This window comes from Physcomitrium patens, chromosome 6, assembly GCF_059467195.1.
Source record: "Physcomitrium patens ecotype Gransden chromosome 6, ASM5946719v1, whole genome shotgun sequence".
NCBI lineage: Eukaryota > Viridiplantae > Streptophyta > Bryopsida > Funariales > Funariaceae > Physcomitrium > Physcomitrium patens.
The window spans coordinates 3,576,392-3,597,355 of NC_143415.1; positions in this window are offsets into that span (position 1 = coordinate 3,576,392).

Here is a 20,964-nt window from a genome sequence, read left to right on the forward strand (position 1 = left end):
GTTGTTCATGAGCTTCTTTTAGTTGTGCCTTCATTGTTGCATGTAGCTTTGATAAATAATTTGTTAAATCTTCTACGACAAGATTAATTAACTTTTAAAAAATCTAAAGTATCAAGTTGTGGATGATAATCATAATCAACAAAGAAAGATATTTATTAAATAGACAAATATATCATATAATTATAAGAAACTCCGCCAATAGCAAAAGAATTGTCCAATTATCTTATTGGTAGTTGCTAGTATACTTCAAATGCTGATCCAAAACTTGATTTATGTGCTCCGTTTCTCCATGATTTTAAGGATGGAAAATAAAAGATAATTTTATGTCCAGCTTTAGAATCTTAAAAAGAATTCTCTAAAATCTTCATACAAATTGAATCCTTTTGTTTAATATAATATCTCTTAGTAATCTATAATAGCGATAAATATTGTTTAAAAAAAGTTTGGCTATATCTTCACCTATAATAGATTTTTTTATATAATACAAAATATACCATCTTAGTCAATCAATGTAATAAGGCATGGATAAAATATTTATAGTATTGATGCGTAGGGATAGGTAGAGGAGCCATTCTTAGGGAGTTTTTAGAAGCCTTAAGAATTGAGGGTAGGTTGGTGGTCCATGCAAGATCCACTATGGAACATTCTAAAAGAGTTTAAGGTGATTATTTAGGTAGGATCTATACCTAGAAAGGTGGTTATCATAGTGAAGTCTATCATTGAAAATATTTTAAAAAGTTCTATGATGGTTGGATAGGATATAAATAGGACTGACCAAGGCCATTTGGGACACTTGGTCAGATATGGCTTTAGTCTCTTTCTTTAAATAAAGTTTGGTTGCATCTCCTATTCTATTATGTTTTGTCTTATTCTATATTCTATTGCCGTGTTTTCCTATTTATGTTCTATTCTGTTTTATTCTGTTTAATTTATTTTCTTGTCTACTTTGTCCTATGTTGCGATAGGATTAGAAGGGTTTAGATCTTAGAGAGAATTAAATCCCATTTCATTAACATTAAAGCATATATTAGTTTGTTCTTGGGTAGTGTGTGATATGTACTTTCTACTTGGAGGTCAATTGTTGTAGTCACACTATGTACTATTTTGAGGCTACTACGAGCTACTAAAAAGAAGCCAGTTGGAAAGAGAGAAGGTATTATGGTAGCAAAGTCTAGTAAGAAAATTGCAATGTGGAAGATATGGTAGAGTTATCCGAGATGGAGACTCAAATACAACACCTTTTGGGCCAGATAGCTACCCTGCAAGGGCAAATGGAAGCTTCTAAGACAAAGGAGTTGACATCTGCTAGGGTGAGGTTGAGCAAGCTTGATACATACTTTGAGACTTCAAGGTAAGAAGATGTGTACCAATGGCTCTTTAACATGCGACAATATCTTCAAGTATCTGGAGCAAATACCATTGATAGAATTATGTATATAGCCAACTATTTGAGAGATGCGGCAGCCATTTGATGGCAACATTGAGCACATAGCTATGGAGCACAAGGTGGATTTTGTGACTAGGAGAAGTTTGAAACTGAACTTAGGAGTCAATTTTGGCCCATCAATGCAAAGAAGTTGGCATGTGATCAAGTAGCTAATCTTATGTAATCTAGATCAGTGTAAGATTATATCTCTTGATTTAAGTCCCTATGTCTATAAATTGATAATGTTTCAAGAACAAAAATGATGGATCAATTCGTCCGAGGACTAAAACTTATAGTCCAACGAGAGGTAGAATTAAGGGATCCACAAATATTTGAGGAGGCAATTAAGATTGCAAAGAGGGTTGATGTTGTAGATTTCAGAAATCATGGGGCACAACCTATAGCATGGAATCCTATGCTGCTACCTAATCCTATGGTACAACAATTTACATCAATGGAAATTGATGTAATATAAGGATCCATGACGTCATAGAAATGACAATTATTAGCATAGAAAAGATTGTATTTCTACTATCAGGAGCCAGAACATTACGTTGGAGATTATTTGAAACGTCAAATTTCAGGCACCAACAAATCAAGGCGAGTTCATAGTCTCGAGATTCACCAAATCAATCAAAAAGTAGAGCAAGGAAATGGGGCTTCTTAGTAAAGGTACCAAGGACTGATATTAAGAATAGCTATTGTTCCTCAGAGACAAACGACATGGCCTCGGACAACTATCAGAACGATCGATTGGTATGTCTAACAGGTCGACTAAAAAAAATTATGTTGAATACTTATAGATTGCGGCTCTAAAAAAATTGTATCTCGATTGAGATTGCTAATCGACTCAAAATTAAAAATAAGGTGATGAAAAGAGGAGTATATATTTAGCAAATGATTGAGAGAACATATTGAGTGAGATATGTGAAGAAGAAACCTTGAGGTTGAGTGATACCTATATCTTAAGAGAGAAGTTTAAGGTAACAAAGCTCAGGTATGATATTATCCTTGGTATACCATGGCTAGAAGTAGAAAACAAGCAAGTAAATTGGTTAGCAAGGACAATCTTCTTTGAAGATAATGGATGTAAAGTGAGTCTTTGTGCCTTCACATTAAGTGTGGTAGCAAAATGATCTGCAACTAAAGGCTTGTTTATAGGGATGACCTTTATGAAAAAACAATTACAACAAAACAATCGATATATGTGGTGGTTCCAAATCTTGCCTCAATAATAGAAAAGATAACCGAAGGAGTGAAACGGGCAGAGTGAATCATACATGAATATCAAGATGTCTTTCTAATCGACTTATTTAGTGGCATGCCACATGATTGAGGTGCCTCCTTCCAAATAGAACTAGTATCTGGGGCCAAACTGGAAAGTCAGCCAATTTATTGCCTATCACCAAACAAACTTGAAGAGCTATGAAAGTCATTAGACAAACTCTTAGAAAAAGATTTCATTCAAGAAAGTACGTCACTATGGGAAGCACCCGTACTCTTTGCAACCAAAAACGATGGTGGACTTTGGCTTTGCATTGACTATCAAGGCGTCAATAAGCAGACTGTTAAGAATGCATAGTCACTTCTACGCATGGATGATCTTCTTGATCAACTTTGAGGTGCAATCATCTTTAGTAAATTGAATCTTTGGAGTGGCTATTGGTAGATGCCTATTGCAAAAGAGGATATATAAAAGATGACATTTTGAATGTGCTTTAGACATTTTGAATGGCTTGTTCTACTCTTTGGCCTTAGTAATATTCCAGCTTCTTTCATGGGTCATATGAACAGGTTATTTTAAGACATTTTAGATAAGTGTATAGTTGTCTTTATTGATGATATCTTCATCTATAGTAAAACTCATGAGGAGCATGAACAACATCTATAAGAAATATTACATCAGTTACGAGATAATCGCTTCTATTACAAGTATTCAAAATATGAACTTTGGAAGTCAGAGGTCTCATTTTTGAGGTATGTAGTGTCCTCCAAAGGCGTGTGCATGGAGCAGGATAAGGTAGAAGCAATAGTAGATTGACCAATCCTGAGAGATGCTTTTGAAGTCCACTCATTTTTAGGCCTTGCTGGATATTATCGCTACTTTATTCGATAATTTCTGCATATAGTTGCCTCACTAATAAGCCTATTAGAAAAAGATGTTGTATTTGAATGAAAATTGAAATAAAAAAGGGTCTTTGATAAACTGAAGGAGCCACTCATTACTGCTCTAATACTGCAACTGTATAATTTCAACCTTCCATGTACACTTGATATTGATGCTTTCGACTTTGCTATTGGCGCAGTTCTTTAACAAGACTTTGGTAGGAGTCTTCAACTTATGGCATATTATCAAGGATATGAATCTTAAAGAACTAAATATCAATACATTCTTGTGCCATTCAAAAAGATTAAAAAAATCCCTCAAAGATGATATAGTATTAAACTAGAATGCCTATTACCAAAAACAAAAAGACTAAAAAGTCTTGAAACAAGACTAAGGATTAGAAAGGTATTAATAAGAGTGAAGAAGGCTTCATTCTTACCTCCATATATACTCTTAATTAGGAGCTATGTGGTGATGTCCTATATGACCTCTAAAATGTGTTGACTTTGTAAGAAATATATCTTAACTTGGAAGGCAAGTTTCCTATATGTGCACTACATAATTATCTTTTTCCGTAAGTTTTCAACACATGATAATTTATTGATCATATTTCTAATCTGTGAATCAACTATAAACATATGTAAAGTCAAAGCAACATCTATGAAGCTTCTAAGAAGTTTTTTTAGAAAGTATTATAAAATAAATCTACTTTTATCTACTTCTACTTAATCATATAGGTAAATATTAGAGTAAATATGTATGTCCGTGATATTACCTCCCCTTCTAGGGATGAGTTCTATGAGGAGTGATCATCATATGTTTCATTTGGTAAATAAAAAAGTGATAGCTCTTGAGTTGAATCTGTTGGTTGTTGATTTTCCATCTCCTTTGTATCACAAATATACAGAAGTTACAAACAAGAATAGAGGATAGAATGTTATCTTCCCTAGATCTTGTTTCTTTTATAGCAAAGATTTGCTATTCTTCATCTTAGTTTTGATGGATGTCATTGATAAAAAGCCTCAACCCTCTTTGCTGCATTAGCAAGATTCTTTGTTGGCTTCCATGTGTGTTCACTAATATCATATCTGTACCAATGAACAAGATATTTCAACCTATTTCAACACCATCTTGAATCTAAGACTTCTTCCATCTTGAACTCTTGATTATTATCCACTTCTATAAGAAGAGGTGGCATTTGTCTTCTTCCTGAGATATTCACTGTCTTATATGGCTCAAGAAGAAACACATGGAATATGGGATGGATCTTCATAGACTCCAATAGATATAATGGATAAGCAATAGGATTGATTTGTTTATAAATAGGAAAAGATCTAAGCCTACGATAGTCCAACTTATCGTAAGGATGACTAGTCTTAATATTGCGATGAAATAACTATACCTTATCCCTTACATTGAATTATGGTTGTTCCTAGTAATAGGCATCCGTACTAATCTTTTGTCATTCTTGAGCTCTCTTTAATTGCACCTTCATTGTTGCATGTAGCTTTGACAAATAATTTTTGACTTTCATCATAAGATTATTAATTTTTGAAAAGTCAAAAGTATCAAGTGATGGATGATAACCATAATTGGTAAAAAAAAGGTATTTGTTGAGTAGAAGAATGTACCAAATTATTATACACAAACTTTGCCAATGGTAAAAGTGTTGTCTAATCACTTTGATGATAATTCATGATACACCGCAAATACTACTTCAAAACTTGATTCATCTATTTTGTTTGCCCATCAATTTAAAGATGAAAAGCCAAAGAGAGCTTTATATCCACCTTTAAAATCTTCAATAAGATTCTCTAAAATCTTGATACAAATTGACTCCTCCTATTCTATATAATATCCTTGGATAACCCATGATAGCAATAGATGTTATCAAAAAAAAAAACTTAGGTGTTTCTTCACCATTGATAGATTTTGTGTATAGTACAAAATGTGCCATCTTCGTAAAACAATCTACTATCACAAATATAGAATCATACAAATCTGAGATTAGAATTACCTTAATAAAATCCATAGAAACAGAAGACTATGGTTGTTTTGAAATAGGTAATGGCTAAAGAAGTCCATAAGGTCGATGGCAAGGAGTTTTTGATCTTGAACAAATATCACATGATTGTACAAAGTCTTTGACTGCCTTTCCTTATTTGAGGCCACCAAAAATCTCTTGATATTAGCTCTAAAGTCTTATTGTATCAAAAATATCTGGCTGTTGAAAAGTCATTATTAAAGAACACGTAATTATGCCTTGCCTTCTAGAATGTATAATCATCCTTCAAAATAGAGTAGATTATTCTTGAATTCAAACTTGGAAGTATCATGAGACTTAAAAGAAGTATTTTTGATATCATGAACAAGAGAATCAGAGGACATACTTGATTGAATTTGCTTGATAAAGGTTGAAACAATAGTCAATATTGATTTTATTGCTCGAAGGTGAAATTATTTCAACTTTAAGAGAATTGTTCTTTGTTGATCAAAAGATGCTTCTCCTTCTTTTGGTACTAGAAAGGACGTTCGACAAACCTTATTATTTTTTGAATCAATAATTGAACTTGAAATCAAATCTTGATAAAGACATGCTCTAACAAGCTTGGCAATAATTCAAAATACGTATTGATATGAATTATTCAAGATTCTTGTGATCTATATACACGGTGATGGGACTTAAGGCATCTTCTAGATAATGATGCCATTCTTGAAATGAATCCATAATTACAAAGAGCTCTTTGTTATGGATCTCATAATTAATCTCGGTTGCTAAAAATTTCTTGGAATAGAAAGTTATTGGATGGAGTTTGTCATCTACTCCCATTTGTGACAATACTACATCCAAGTTAAAATTTAATACATCTGTTTCTATGAAAAATACCTTGGAGAAGTCAACACGATATAAGATTGGTATAGAAGTAAATTCCTCCTTTAAAGCATCAAACGATGTTTTGGCTTCTTTACTCCACTCAAATTTGTCTTTACAAGTCAAATGTGTAAATGAAGCTACAACTTGAAAAAAAATCTTGATGAAGATCCAATAGTAATTAATAAAGTCTAAAAAATATTATACATCTCTTACTGTTCTTGAAATATTTTAATCTATAATAGTCTAGACCTTCTTTGGATCCATCATTAGCCCTTTGTTGGGAATGATGTATCCTAAGAAGTCAACTTCAGTAGTGTGGAATACATACTTTTTTAACTTGGCATATAATCTTGCATCTTTAAGTTTTTGTAATATACAACGAACATAAACTTCATGCTCTTCTATGTTTTTAGAGTAAATTAGAAAATTGCCAAATAATAGACGATAAAATTATCAAGAAATTCACAAAAGACATCATTCAATAGGTATTGAAAAGTAGCTCGCGTATTCATGAGTCCAAAAGGTATGACATTATATTTAAAATATCCATACCTAATTCAAAACGTGATTTTCTATTCATCTCCTTCTTTAATATGTACCAGATTATATGCTCTTCATAGATCTATTTTTATATAGATCTTTGCTTGATTCAATTGATCAAAAAGTCTTAAAATCAAAGGTAGAGGATACCTATTATTGATGGCAATCTTATTGAGTCTTTAATAGTCCATATGCATTTACAGAGATTCATCTTTTTACTTCACAAATAAGATAGGAGTCCTAGTTAGAGATTTAGAATGGCATATGAAGTTCTTAGCTAAGTTCTCATCAATGTACTCCTTGACTACAGCCAACTCATTTTGTGATAGGTTATAGATTGGTCCAAATAGTGGTTGAGTTCTTTCTTAAAGATCGATGGAATAATTATAAGGATGATGCTCTAAAAGAATATCTACATACTTCTTTTCAAAAACGTCCTAGAAATCTTAATATTTGCTAGGAATACTACTTGATGTCTTCCCACCATCAAAAATGGGTGTGGCATATATAACAAAAGATGACCTTTCTTTTGCGGCATGTATGAAAGCTCTCACACCTAGTAGTAAGGATTTGGATGTACTAGATTTATGTGTTTCTACTTAACTAATGAATTTTTGGATTAAACTACCAAAAAAGTTAAGATTATGAAAAATCCAATCTATTTGAAGGTTATATTTTTCATACTGCAATAATCCTAAAATAACTAGATTGGATGGAGATCTTATCACATTAAATATTATTATGCTATTATAATCTTTAATTGCTACATCTATAAGAATAGTGTCATATATAACATCCCTGGAAGATAACAAACGACCATCTATTACTTCTACATGCACAAGTTTGATTTTCTTAACTAAGGATATATCTTATTTTTTGACAAAATCTTCGTCTATAAAACAAGCTAAAGCTCATGAATCCAACAAGGTTAAGACTTTGTGATTTTTTGGTCCTAAAAAAACTTCTATCATAAAACAAGATGAAGGGATCTAATAAGAAAATATGACCTTTATTAGGAGTTGCATAAGATTTCAACCGCACGATCTCTATTGTAGCTGGAGAAACTCGTTTTCTAACACATCATCTTCTTTGACAACCATGCTCCTCATTTTGTGATTATATTGCTTCTTTGAATAATGTTGAGCAATGTGCTTGGATTCTCCACAATGTAGGCACAAATCTTCTTGACAATGATAAATCTTTTCTTGCTCAGTAAGATATTTAAAACATACCATATCAATTTACATTGATTCCAGCCTTGATGAATGAATTTTTGAAAACTTAAAAGTTGCCGTCATTATGTGATTTATTTTTCTTTAGCCAAATCTTTATTCTTGACACCTTTCAAATAATTGATTGTCGCATGGAATGGCTTGAGCAATAAATTATTTTAAAGATTCTGCTTTTGACATTTTCAATAACAAATCTTTAACATTATCCTTCAACCCATATTGAAATTGATTAATAAAGGCTTTGTTATTCCAGTCCACGTCACAAGCAAGGTTTTAGAATTTAGCAGCATATATGGTGGCTGATTGTGATCCTTGTCGTAAAGACAAGAGCTTGGTCTCTCCTACTCTTTTTCAATCACTTTCTTCAAATGTGGCCGTAAACACTTCTAGAAATGAATTTAAATCATAAAAGAGTTATGAATCCTTTTCCATCAAAGGTACAAACCAAGAGAGAGCACTTCTAGATAGAAGTGTATTTATGAATCCAAATTGAGTAAATCGATTAGGGTATTGGAGACGATGCAATCTTAGATAGAGCTTGACATGTTGCAAAAATCCTCGAAATTTTGATCTTGTTCCATCAAACTTCTCGGGCATACTAGTCCTTGTCCCCATTGTACTTGTAGAAGAAAAACTTCATAGATTTGATTGTAAGGTCGATCTTCTTGCTTCCTTTGAGTGTACAACTTCTTGATGGAGACTCTGAACTTCTTCCATAGGCATAGGATTAGAATTTCTTTCGTTGGCATTGGTGATGTGTGAAATTTCTATCCTAACAATATTCATAAGTTCATAAAGATCTACAATAGTTGCAAATCTATTCTCACTTCTACCAAGTGTAGCATCCATGATTTTTCCTTCAATTTCAAACAACTTAATAAATCCACAAGTCAAATTAGAGGAGGATAATCCACAACCTCTAATATCAAATGAAAAGTTCTACAAAAAACGATAATCAGCTCTCTTTAAGGAAAAAAAATAGTATTAAAAAATTAAATAGTTTGTTTAAAGGTGGATAATTTGCAACCTTCAAAATGCAACAATAGAAGCGCAGTAATTCACTGACTTTTAAAACAAGACAAGAACAATGAGTTAGCACTCTTATCAAATTATCAAGGATATGAACTTCAAAGAACTAAATGTCAATACACTCTTGTGTCACTCAAAAAGATTAGAAAATCACTCAAAGATGATATAGTATTAAATTAGAATGGCTATTGCCAAAAACAAGAAGATTAGAGAGGCTTGAAATAAGACTAACGATTAGAAAGGCATTGACAAGAATGAAGAAGGCTTTATTCTTGCCTCCATATATACTCTTAACTAGGAGCTATATGGCAATGTCATATAGGACCTCCAAAACGTGTTGACTTTGCAAAAAACATATCTTAACTTGTAAGGCAAGTTTTCTACATATGCACCATATAATTAGCTTGTTTTGTAAGTTATCAACACATTATAACTTATTGATCATATTTCTAATCTACCAATCAACTACAAATACATGTAAAGTCAAAGCAACGTCTATAAAGCTTCTAAGAAGCTTTTCAAAAAAATATTATGAAATAAATATATTTTTATTTACTTCTACTTAATCATATAATTAAATATTAAAATAAATATGTATGTTCATGACACATATGAATCACGCAAGTTTAGAAGGGCAGAGCGCAATTACTCTGCACGTGATGAAGAGCAACTAGCAATTATACATGACACAAAGGTATGGCAGCACTATTTGTTGGAGAAGCCAATGATTGTTCGAATTGACCATTGGCTCCTACTACATGATTTGTATCTGGAGAATATGAAATCATGACATCATCGTTGGGAAGAACAATTACAACTCTTTGAAATTTAGCTTGAGCATAAGGAAGGGTGACAATACACAATGTCGAATATCTTATTACAAAGACCAGACTTAAAGTCTAAATCAAAGGACAAGATAAAAATTATTACTATTAATAGTATCATTCCAAATATAATCAAAAGAACAAAATAGAAAGAAGCTACATATTGAGATGATTATTTCAAGATGCTTATTGATCGATTAAAGGTGGGCAATGTACAGTATCAGGATTATCATCTTAGTAATGGATTGCTCTATTTTAAGAAGTGGATTTATGTACCTCATGATGCTATACTCTAAACGTGCATATTTCAAGAAGCACATGATATTTTGATATCTGGATATTTAAGGCGGGAGAAGATATTAGAATGGATCTTAAAGATATGATTTTGGACATATTTGAATTGTGATGTTTGAGCCTTTGTGCACTTTTGTGAGTCATGCCAACAGAACAAAGTATGCAACATAGTGTCTCCTAGGCTATTATAGCCAATTCCACTACCTATAGTTTGTTGGAAGCAAGTGACTATAAATCTCATTATGTATTTATCGCAGATGTCGTACAATCATACCACGGTCATTATCTTTGTGGACTAACTCCTGAAACAACTTCACTTGACTATGGTACACTCTGATATTGATGTCCCAATACTTGCATGAGTCTTCTTTAGTACTCTCTTTTGTCACTATGGATTATCTTGTATCATCATTTTAGATCGAGATCCGTGCTTCACGAGGAATTTCTGATAAGCTTTGTTCAAGCTATTAGGCACCCGACTTATCATGTCTACGACCTTCCATCCTTAAACAGATGGACAAATCGAGCATATAAATTAAATATTAGAAGATATGCTATAGGTATTTGTGGTAGTTCACCAAAGTGACTGGGATGAATATTTGACACCCTTGAAATTTGCTTACAATGATAGTATTCAAACAAGTACCAGTCATTCACCATTCTTTCTTAATACCGATCAACATCTAATTATATTAGCAATTCTTTATCGTTCCATTGAGACCAACAACCTGACAATGAAGGAGTTTATATAACAATTTATAATGCCTCTATAAGACACACAACAATGCCTCCTTACCACACAGAATCGACAGATGTAATATGCAGATAACCACCGGCAACACAAGACCTTCTAAGAGAGTGATCAGGTATTACTTTCCAACTCCAACTTTTCACTTGCTACATCAACCCAAGTTCATAAGGTGACACCTCGATGGCTTGGACCTTTTTCCCATTTCTGTAGTAATTTCTAACATTACATACCATCTCAAGCTTCTGCCATATATTTGGATCAATCCAATCTTTTATGTTTTGGAGCTCAAGGGATTTTATACTAAACCAAGGCACTTTCTATATTGACACCAAGCACTACAACGATCGGTTGTGGTTGATAACCAATAAGAGTATGAAATTGACAATATTTTGGAGCATCGCTACGTTTGGAGTAGCAATGGACGTCCGCAACTTCAATACAAAGTCCTTTGGAAAGGTTATCCCATCCATGACACAATGTGGAAACTTGCACAAAATGTTACTAATTTTCATGAAATAATTTGGAGATACCATTGGAAGCAAAACAAGGACGTCCCGCATTAGTGGAAGGAGATTAATTGTAATAGGATATAGATGAGAAATTTGTAGTATTGATACATAGAGATAGGCAATAGAGCCGTTCTTGGGGAGTTTTTGGAAGCCTTTAGGATTGAAGGTAAGTTAGTGGTTCATGCGAGATCTACCATAGAACATTCTAGAAGCATTTAGGGTGATTATTTAGATTGGACCTAGTACTAGAAACTTCTAGAAAGGTGGTTATCATGATAGGGCCTACCATTGAGAATATTCTAAAAAGTTCTATGATAGTTGGATAAGGCATAAATAGGACTGATCAAGGCTATTTGAAATACTTGATCAGGTGTAGCTTTAGTCGCTTTCTTTGAATAAAGTTTGGTTACATTTCCTATTTTTTTTTATTTTGTCATGTTTTATATTCTGTTGCTTTGTTCTGCTGTTTATGTTCCATTCTATTTTTTGTATTTAAATTATTTTTTGATCTATTCTATCATATATTGTAATAGGATTGGAAGGATTTGGATCTTAGAGAGAATTCAATTCCATTTCAATCAATCTACTATTACAAATAGTAGAGTCATGAAAACCTAAAATTGGAAGATCAATGATATAATCTATAGAAATAGAAGTCCATGGTTAATTTGGAATATATATAATGGCTAAAGAAGTCCATAAGGTCAATAGTAAGGATTTTTTTATTTTGAATAAATGTCATATAATTATACAAAGTCTTTGACTACCCTCCACATTTGGGGCCACCAAAAATCTTTGGATATTAGTTCCAAAGTCTTGCTCTATCCAAAATATTATATTACTGGGAGATTGTGATGAGCTTGAAGAATATGTAATTATGCTTCACTTTTTGGAATATATAATTGTCTCTCAAAATAGAATAGATTATTCTTAAACTTGAACTTAAAAGAATCATGAAACTTAAATAAACTATTTTTAATATCATAAACAAGAGGATCAAAAGACATATTTGATTGAACTTGAATGAGAAAGCTTGAATCAATAGTGAATGTTGGTTTTATTACTTGAAGATGAAAATGCTTTGGCTTAAAGAGAATCGTTCTTTGTTAGTCAAAAGTTGTATCTCTTTCTTTTGATGTAAGATAAGAATATTTAAAAAAAGTGTTTAATAAATCTTGTTACTTTCTTGATCAATAAATCATCTTGAAATCAAATTTATATAACAACATACTCCAATGAGCTTAGAGATAATTCAAAACACAAGCTGACCTGAAATACTTGAGATTCTTGTGATTTATATATAAGGTGGCTAGAACAAAAATACCTTCTAGATAATGACACTATTCTTAAAATGAATCCATAATTATAAGAAGCTCTTTGTTATGGATCTCATAGATAATCATGGCTATTCAAAATTTCATAGACTAAAAAGCTATTAGATGGAATTTGTCATTTATTTCCATTTTTTAGAATATTGCTCTTAAAGCAAAGTCCAATGCATTTATTTCTATGAAGAATGCTTTAAAAAAGTCGACTTGATACAAGATTTATGTAAAAATAAAATCTATCTTTAAAGCTTCAAAAGATGCTTCAGCTTTTTTTTTCCACTTAAGTTTTGTCTTTACATGTAAGATGTATAAGATGAGCTGCAACTTGAGAAAAGTTCTTGATAAAGATCCGACAGAGATTGACAAATTCTAAAAAATATTGCACATTTTTTATTATTTTTGGGACCTTTTAATTTATAATATTCTGGACTTTCTTGGAATCCATCATAAAGCCATCATTTGAAATGATGTATCCTAAGAAGTCAACCAAAGTAGTCTAAAATACATACTTTTCTATCTTAGCATATAATCTTGCATCTCTAAGTTTTGTAATATAAATTTTATATTACAAAAACTTATAAATATGAAATTCATATTACAAACATGAAATTTATATTTTTTTGTATTCTTTGAATAGATTAGAATATTATTTAGATAACATACAATAAAATCATCAAAAAACTCTCAAAAATATCATTCACTAGATGTTAAAAAGTAGTTGGTGCATTCATGAGTCCAAAAGGCATAGCATTATATTCAAAATACCTATACCTGTTTCAAAATGTAGTCTTCCATTCATCTCTTTATTTGATGGATATCAAGTTGTATGCTCTTTATAGATCTATTTTTATATAGATCTTTATTTGATTTAATTGATCAAGAAGTCTTAAAATCAAAAGTAAAGAATATCTATTCTTAATAGTGATCTTGTCACTCGATATAGCATTGGATGCCAAATTCCGTCAAAAGTATGTAGTTTAGTTTGGTTAGTGGTTTTTCATCCATTGATAGTTTTTTTGTTAGTTGACTTTATTCATATCAATTAGGATTTTAGTACTTAAGTTAAAAAAAAAAATCCTTGACTTTACATTTTTGTCAAGTTAAGTCTTGTGAATGATTTTGAAAGTGAGAGAACTTGTTTTAAGAGTTTTCTTGGCTATGGTATTTTAGCCATTTTAATAAAAGCTTTAGAATTTCTCTTATTTTCACACTCGTACTCTTGGATTCTCTTTTTATGGTGTGAGAGATAGGTTGACTTAGTTTGGTATAGATTTCTAATCTTTTACTTGACAAGAATCTATCCTTCTCTTCAATTTGTGGTATAGCAAGTTAAAATGAAGTAGATTTTAAAAAAAGAACAAAAAAAAAAAAAAAAAAAAAAAAAAAAAATGTAATTTGAATTTTGTTTTGCTAAGGGGTTGTGGTGCTGCAAGGTGATAGTGGAGCACATTGGTCAAAGAAAATCACAACACAGGGTCACAATTTATACATGAAGTAGATTGCAGTGTTGCGCAGATTAAAGAGATAGATTGCGGCACTAAAGTGCAATGCAATAAGGCCAATGGAGTACTGCAAATTTGGATATGATTTAGATTTTTTTTTGGTTTGTTTTTTAATTGCTATTATAGCCACATAGACTTATTGATTGCTAGATGGCCTTGTCAAAGTCATTCACATGCTTGAGCAGCTTAAAGGTTACATAATCTTTGATCTAGTTTGTTTACAAATTTGATGCAACTCACACAATGGTCATTCATACATTAAACCACACCACCTAGATACATTTTTGAAAATATACCACTATTGAGTGACAGTCGAATATAAGTGTTGAAGTCTTATCAATACATTAATCAACTCTTTGGTCCTCTAACCTTTGTAGATGCTGCAATTTTGGGATCCTATGTCCATTGACTTCATTTAATTTGGACCAACCTAGCATTGTCTCACGTACTTACAAAAATACGTTTTAGAATTAAATGACCTCTTAGATGCCATATTGATAATATCTTGGATGATAATCAAATTTCTTTAGTTGTCACTAAGGCTAATAAACATCCTCTTACTTTGATTAATAAGATAGAGGCACCTTGTAGTACATTTCTTATATTTATGACATTTCCAAGATCATTTGTATTTCGAGCATAAGGATCTGGTATGGTTTGGGATGTCCATTCATAAACTTATGAAGAACCTAAATCTAACAAAAGAGAGCATGCCATGGGCTTTTTAATTGGCACCACAACTGCTTATGATTTCAATGAAGAACAACCTCATTTTCTCCTAGGCAAGGCTATGGACCTCAATACTTTAATATAGATTATTGGCTTATGCCTTCCTGCTCAAAAGCATTTTCATGACCATGTTAGTACTCTGAGGTCAAAGAACAATGGTCAGGGAACAATGGATCTTGAATTTATTAAGGTTGAGGAATCCAAATCATTTCTTTGCTGACAAAGAGATGCAATTGATGAGCTACAAGCTCTATGTATCTTTGCAATTTTAGCTAAAGACTTGGAAAAAATAAATGCTCAAGAGATTTTTTTACAGGATTTTTTTTGGAAGATACTCTATATTCTACCAATATTTCTAATTCACACAAACATTGTGGTAATGAAGCCCCTCATTTCGTTAGAAGTGAGGATGTTGAGGGCTATGAGCTCCCAATTATACTATAAAATTTAAATTTTTATTATTTTCTTATTTTATGATAATTAAACATGTTAAATTCGGATTTATATAAATAGAATTTAGTTTTATAGAATTTTTAGGATTACAATCCTTGATGGTATAAATTATAGCCTAATTCCTTGAATTATGTTAATTAGGATTAAAGTGATAAGAGTTAGAAAATTAGAATAGCAACTTAGTTCATTTAATAATTTAGAGGTTGTTAGTCATTACTATAAGGGTTGACTAAAAGCCTATGAGTGCATCTATAATCATTCACATGATTTAGGAGTTGGAATTATAATTCTCTAAAAGATTTAGGAAAGTTAGCGATGATAATTTTGAATTTTCTTCCAAATTTGACAAATTAAAGCGGCATAGTGGTTCTTTTACTTAATGGGAGTCTTTTTAATGCAATAATGGCATTGGATTAACCTCGTGGATTAAAGAAAACAAGATCAGCAACCTCTCCTTCAAAATACAAGAGAAGCAATGAAATTCTCATTTTGAAGAATTTCACAAAAATTGCCAAGATCCTTGTAAGTAAAAACTTCCATGAAAATTATAATTGAGCATGGTTTGAGGCATGTGAATAGTTGATCTTATCTTAAAAAGGTGTTTTGAATACAATAGTGAAGTTAGATTTACAAAAAAAATGCTTTCTTGACCACTTACAAGAGCCATCAGTCTTTGTAACGAGATTAGCTCTTGGATGAATGAAGGCGATAGATTTAGATTAGGGATCTTAAAAATCAAGGGTGAAGATGTAGCCACCGTTCTACAAGCCTTCACTCAATTGTATAAGAGAGGCTTGGTTTTCTAAGCCCTCGCTCTCTCCTCTTTTGAATGAAGGGCAGAGCCATGCCAAAATTTGGCCGAAACCTTAATCTTAATTTTATTTACGTTTTAATTCTTATTTTGAACCTTGTGATTGTGTATGTACGGATTTTGCATTGTGAAGGATGGTCATTAAGTTTTAAAATATATTTCATTGAGGTAGATATCTCCTCGACCTTTTAAATACTCCAAAGATTTCAATGACCTTGGATTTTCTTCAATCAATCACTCAGTTTCTTTTGTTTCAATTTAAGATTCTCAATAGTTATAGATTTTTTTATTAGCTTTTAGATAAGATAAGATTCGCTTGATTCAAAGTAAGAAGGAAGTTTTGGTGAATTTTTGAGTTTGAGGGAGTCGACTGCCTTTGTAGTTTGAATCAATCGAGTTTGGAAAGGCATTTCTCAATGCTTGATATTTGGCTTTATTTGAAATTTTGAAAACATCTAGTTTTATAAGCTAAGCTCTGTAAGGCATAAGTTTTGTCGAATTTGTAGATAATATGAATTTTTAGTGAATTTCTAAGTGAAGAGGTTTGGTCACCACAGTAGTTTGGATCTCTCAACTTCAAAAGAGGAATGCTCACGATTGAATTATTAAATTACAACGAGGATTATTGGATCAAAAGCGTCTTCAAGTTAGCCTTGCAACAAGCTAAGAATCATCTAAATTGAATTCGATTACAAATTTTGGCAAATTTTGGAGTAGAAGGGGGTCGCTGCCTTCAATCCTTACGTGTTGTCAAGGTACCTTTGCTTTCACCTCTCTTACTTTATTTTTACTATCATCTTCACAGTGACTTGTAGTCTCTACATTTCACTTTTTGGATAATAAATTTTAAGTTTAACTTTTAATCTTTAATATTCTCACTTTAACTTTTAACTTCAACTTTTAATTTTAACTTTTAAACTAAACTTTTAAATTTAAATTTTTACTTAATATTTAATTTTAACTTTTAACTTAATTTTTTTTAACTTAAACTTTTAATTTTAACTTTTAACTTAACCTTTTAATCTTAATTTTTAACTTTATATTTTTTAACTTAAATTTTAACTTAACTTTTAATTCAAACTTAAATTTATACTCTTATAGTCAATTAATAGTATTAACTTAGTTAATTATTTTTACTATTTTTGCATAGTAAATTTCATTTAATGTATTAATTTAATGTTGGTAATCATTGCTTGCAAGGCCTAAAACTAATTAAATTTTTAATATAAAGATTCAAATTAATCTAACAATTACACAATTGGGAGCTCTCCAATTCCACCTCTTGGACTTGTTGTATAGCATAGGTTTCATCAAGTGGTAAAATTTGGCCTCATAAGGGCATAGGAGTTTTTTCTTCAACAAATTAGCAATTAAAGGCCATGCCGACATGTAGTGGTGTTCCATTGGTAAAGAAAGAGACTACAGAGTTTGATGATTAGCTATTAGAGTTAGGGCCACATCTTACTGTTGCTGAAGCATGAAGGGTATAAGCTTTTATTTACTCATATTGCAATTATTTTTTCTTTAGTCTTAAAGATCTTCAAGGTTATAAAGGAAAATCTATTCACATTCAATTGAAAGATGATCACCTAATCTTTCAATGACCGTACAAGCTTAGCGCCTTAGAAAAAGCTAGTATCCAAGCTCATTGCCAAGAATTATTGGGAGCAGGCTTGATTGAGCTTTCTAATGGTGAGTATGCTTGTGCCACAATCATCCCTTCGAATAAGGATATTTTTGGTAATTAGACAAAGAAGCAGATGTGTGGAGACTACAGTCTAGTTAATTATAAGACTAAGTTTGATTGATATCCAATGCCAATGCTAGAAGAAATATTTGATGTAGTAGGATTCTCCTGAGTATTTAACACTTTGGACTTAAGATCTGCTTATTATCAATTACCATTACTTGTTGAAAATCGGATGAAGATAGCATTTTAGAGAATTGATTAAGATGGCAAAGATCAATTCTATTATTGAAAGTTTCTTCCATTTGATCTTAAGAATGCACTAGCTGAGTTTCAACATGTGATGGACCAAGTTTTATTTGACTTGTTATTTGCTAGATGCTATATTGATGATGCTATTATTTTTAATAACACACCTAAAGATCATAAAAAGCATTTACAAGTAGTATTTGAGTGATTATGGTAATAAGAGTTGTGCTTATATTATGAAAAGTATAAATTCTTCCATGAACAGCTACCATAGTTAGATCACATGCTTATTTTAGAAAGTCTTGGTGTACAACAAGTAAAGATAGATGTCTTGCAAAAAATTCCAACACCAAGTGATGTTTCACAACTTTGAGCTTTTTTAAGATCAACAAACTACTACCAAAGGTTTGTTAAAAACTTTAGCATCATTGCTAAGCCTTTAAATATTTTCATTGGTAAAGATTAACCATGGACTTGGGATCGTGAGCAATAACATGCATTCAACACATTGAAGCAAAAGTTAGGCTCAACTCTAATGCTTTGACATTTGGATGCCAATAGATCTTTTTAACTACATACAGATTGAAGCTTAGTAGGATTGGGAGCAATCTTAATATAAAAGGATGATATATGATGGAAATATGTTATTGCATTTACTTCTAGAAGTAATAACAATGTAAAATCAAATTACTCATCTTATGAAGGAAAAGCTTTGGCATCAGTTTGGACCATTGCTTACTTTCGACCTTACTTGTATAGTTAACATTTTATATTGGTAACTGACCATCAACCTTTGAAGTAGCTTATGGAGCCAGATAAGCTTACTGACAAGTTTATAAGATGGACTTTATTGCTTCAAGAATGACTTTGAGATTGTGCATCAGACATGCATTACCAATTTGGTTGCCAATGGACTTTCTTGTAATGCATGTCCTTCGAAAAAAGACTTAATTAGACCTTAGTGGCATAAAAATTGTAATAGAGAGGTATTCCCTAAATGGCATGCAACTACATACTTGACTTTAATATCAAGTTCTACAACCATAGTTCTTGACCATAATTCAAATGAAGAATTGAAAAAGAATCAAGTGATTAATAATGTGTAGGAAGATCTTGAAATCTTGCACAAGCTTCAACAAAGAACATTTCCTTCAGCTATTTCTTATATAGAAAGAAATAGGATTAGTCATCCAATAACAAGATTTTATTGAAATTTTTTTATTTTATTTTCTATGTAGCTTCATAGAGCTAAGCGCATGATTCCAAGACCAGATCAAAGAGCCTCCTTAATATAACAAGTACATGAAGAACTTAGACATTTTGGGATATATAAGATACATTTTATGTTACATAATCAATATTGGTGGAGAGGTATGTATCAACAATTAACTACATATGTTTCTTGGTGTAAAGTGTGTGATGGAATTAGATCAAGCTTTAACACCTTACTACCTCAATTGAAGCCATTACCTATCATAGATTTGGATTATTGTTGGTTTTTGGATTTTGCTAAATCACTTATTATTACCTTACGTAGAGCTAAATACATATTGGTGATGATAGAGCATTTTAGCTAGTAGATTGAACTTGTGGCTTTACTACAAAATTCTTCAGAATTGGCAGTTATGGCTTTTCTTGATCAAGTATTGGTACATTTTGGAGCACCTATTGAAGTCTTAATGGATCAAGGAAGAGATTTTTTTAAGAATTTTGAAGCTTTATGTACTAAAGCTTTGATAGATTATTGTACCACTTAGAGAAATCATCTTGAAGCATATGGCCTAGCTGAGCATGTTGTTTAAACTGTCAAATGTGAGTTACAAAAGTATGGATTACTTTCTGGCAACCACCGTGATTGCAACTTAATATTGTCGTGGATTGCAATAGGTTATGACTTTAGTAGATAAGTATCTTTGGCATATTATAGTTCTTATCAATTCTCATATGGATAGAAATGAATTCCATCTAGCTCAATATGTGAGAAACTAGCTTTGATTGTAGACCTAGATGATCTTAATATTTGGGCTCAATGTCTATATGATCAAGAAGAGTTCTTTAAATAAGCCATGCCTATGGCTATAGAGAACTTATCTATTGCTCAACATTGTGACATTTTACAATATACTCTCATTCGTAGTGGAGCTTATTGACTTCAATTGCAAAGATTTTCTAAAAAAAATTATGTGTATTTATAATGTGAAGTGTCCACAATAATTGATATTAATGGAAGGCAAACAATTCTACATATAAAGGATGTGTTGCCTAGTGGTATTTTGTTGTCGGAAGGCAAGGATGGACAAGACAGTCAAGAACATTCAAAGAATTGTGATCCTTGTCATCTTCTTATTGATGACTCTATACATCTTGAATTGGCAATTGTGCCAATTGATCTTCCTTGTTTTCTATGTAGTAAAAAGTAAGGGGCTACTATCTTATTTTTGTGTGATCAATATCAATGTGGGTAGCATATGGCATGTTTGACACTACTTCTTTCGACTCTTCCATCAAAAGATTGGATTTGTCCTCATTATAAGAAATCTTCTAGCCTTGCCTCATCTCTTGATAAGGATTGAAGATTTCTTCTATTGTTTATATCACATACTTTGATAGTCTAACTA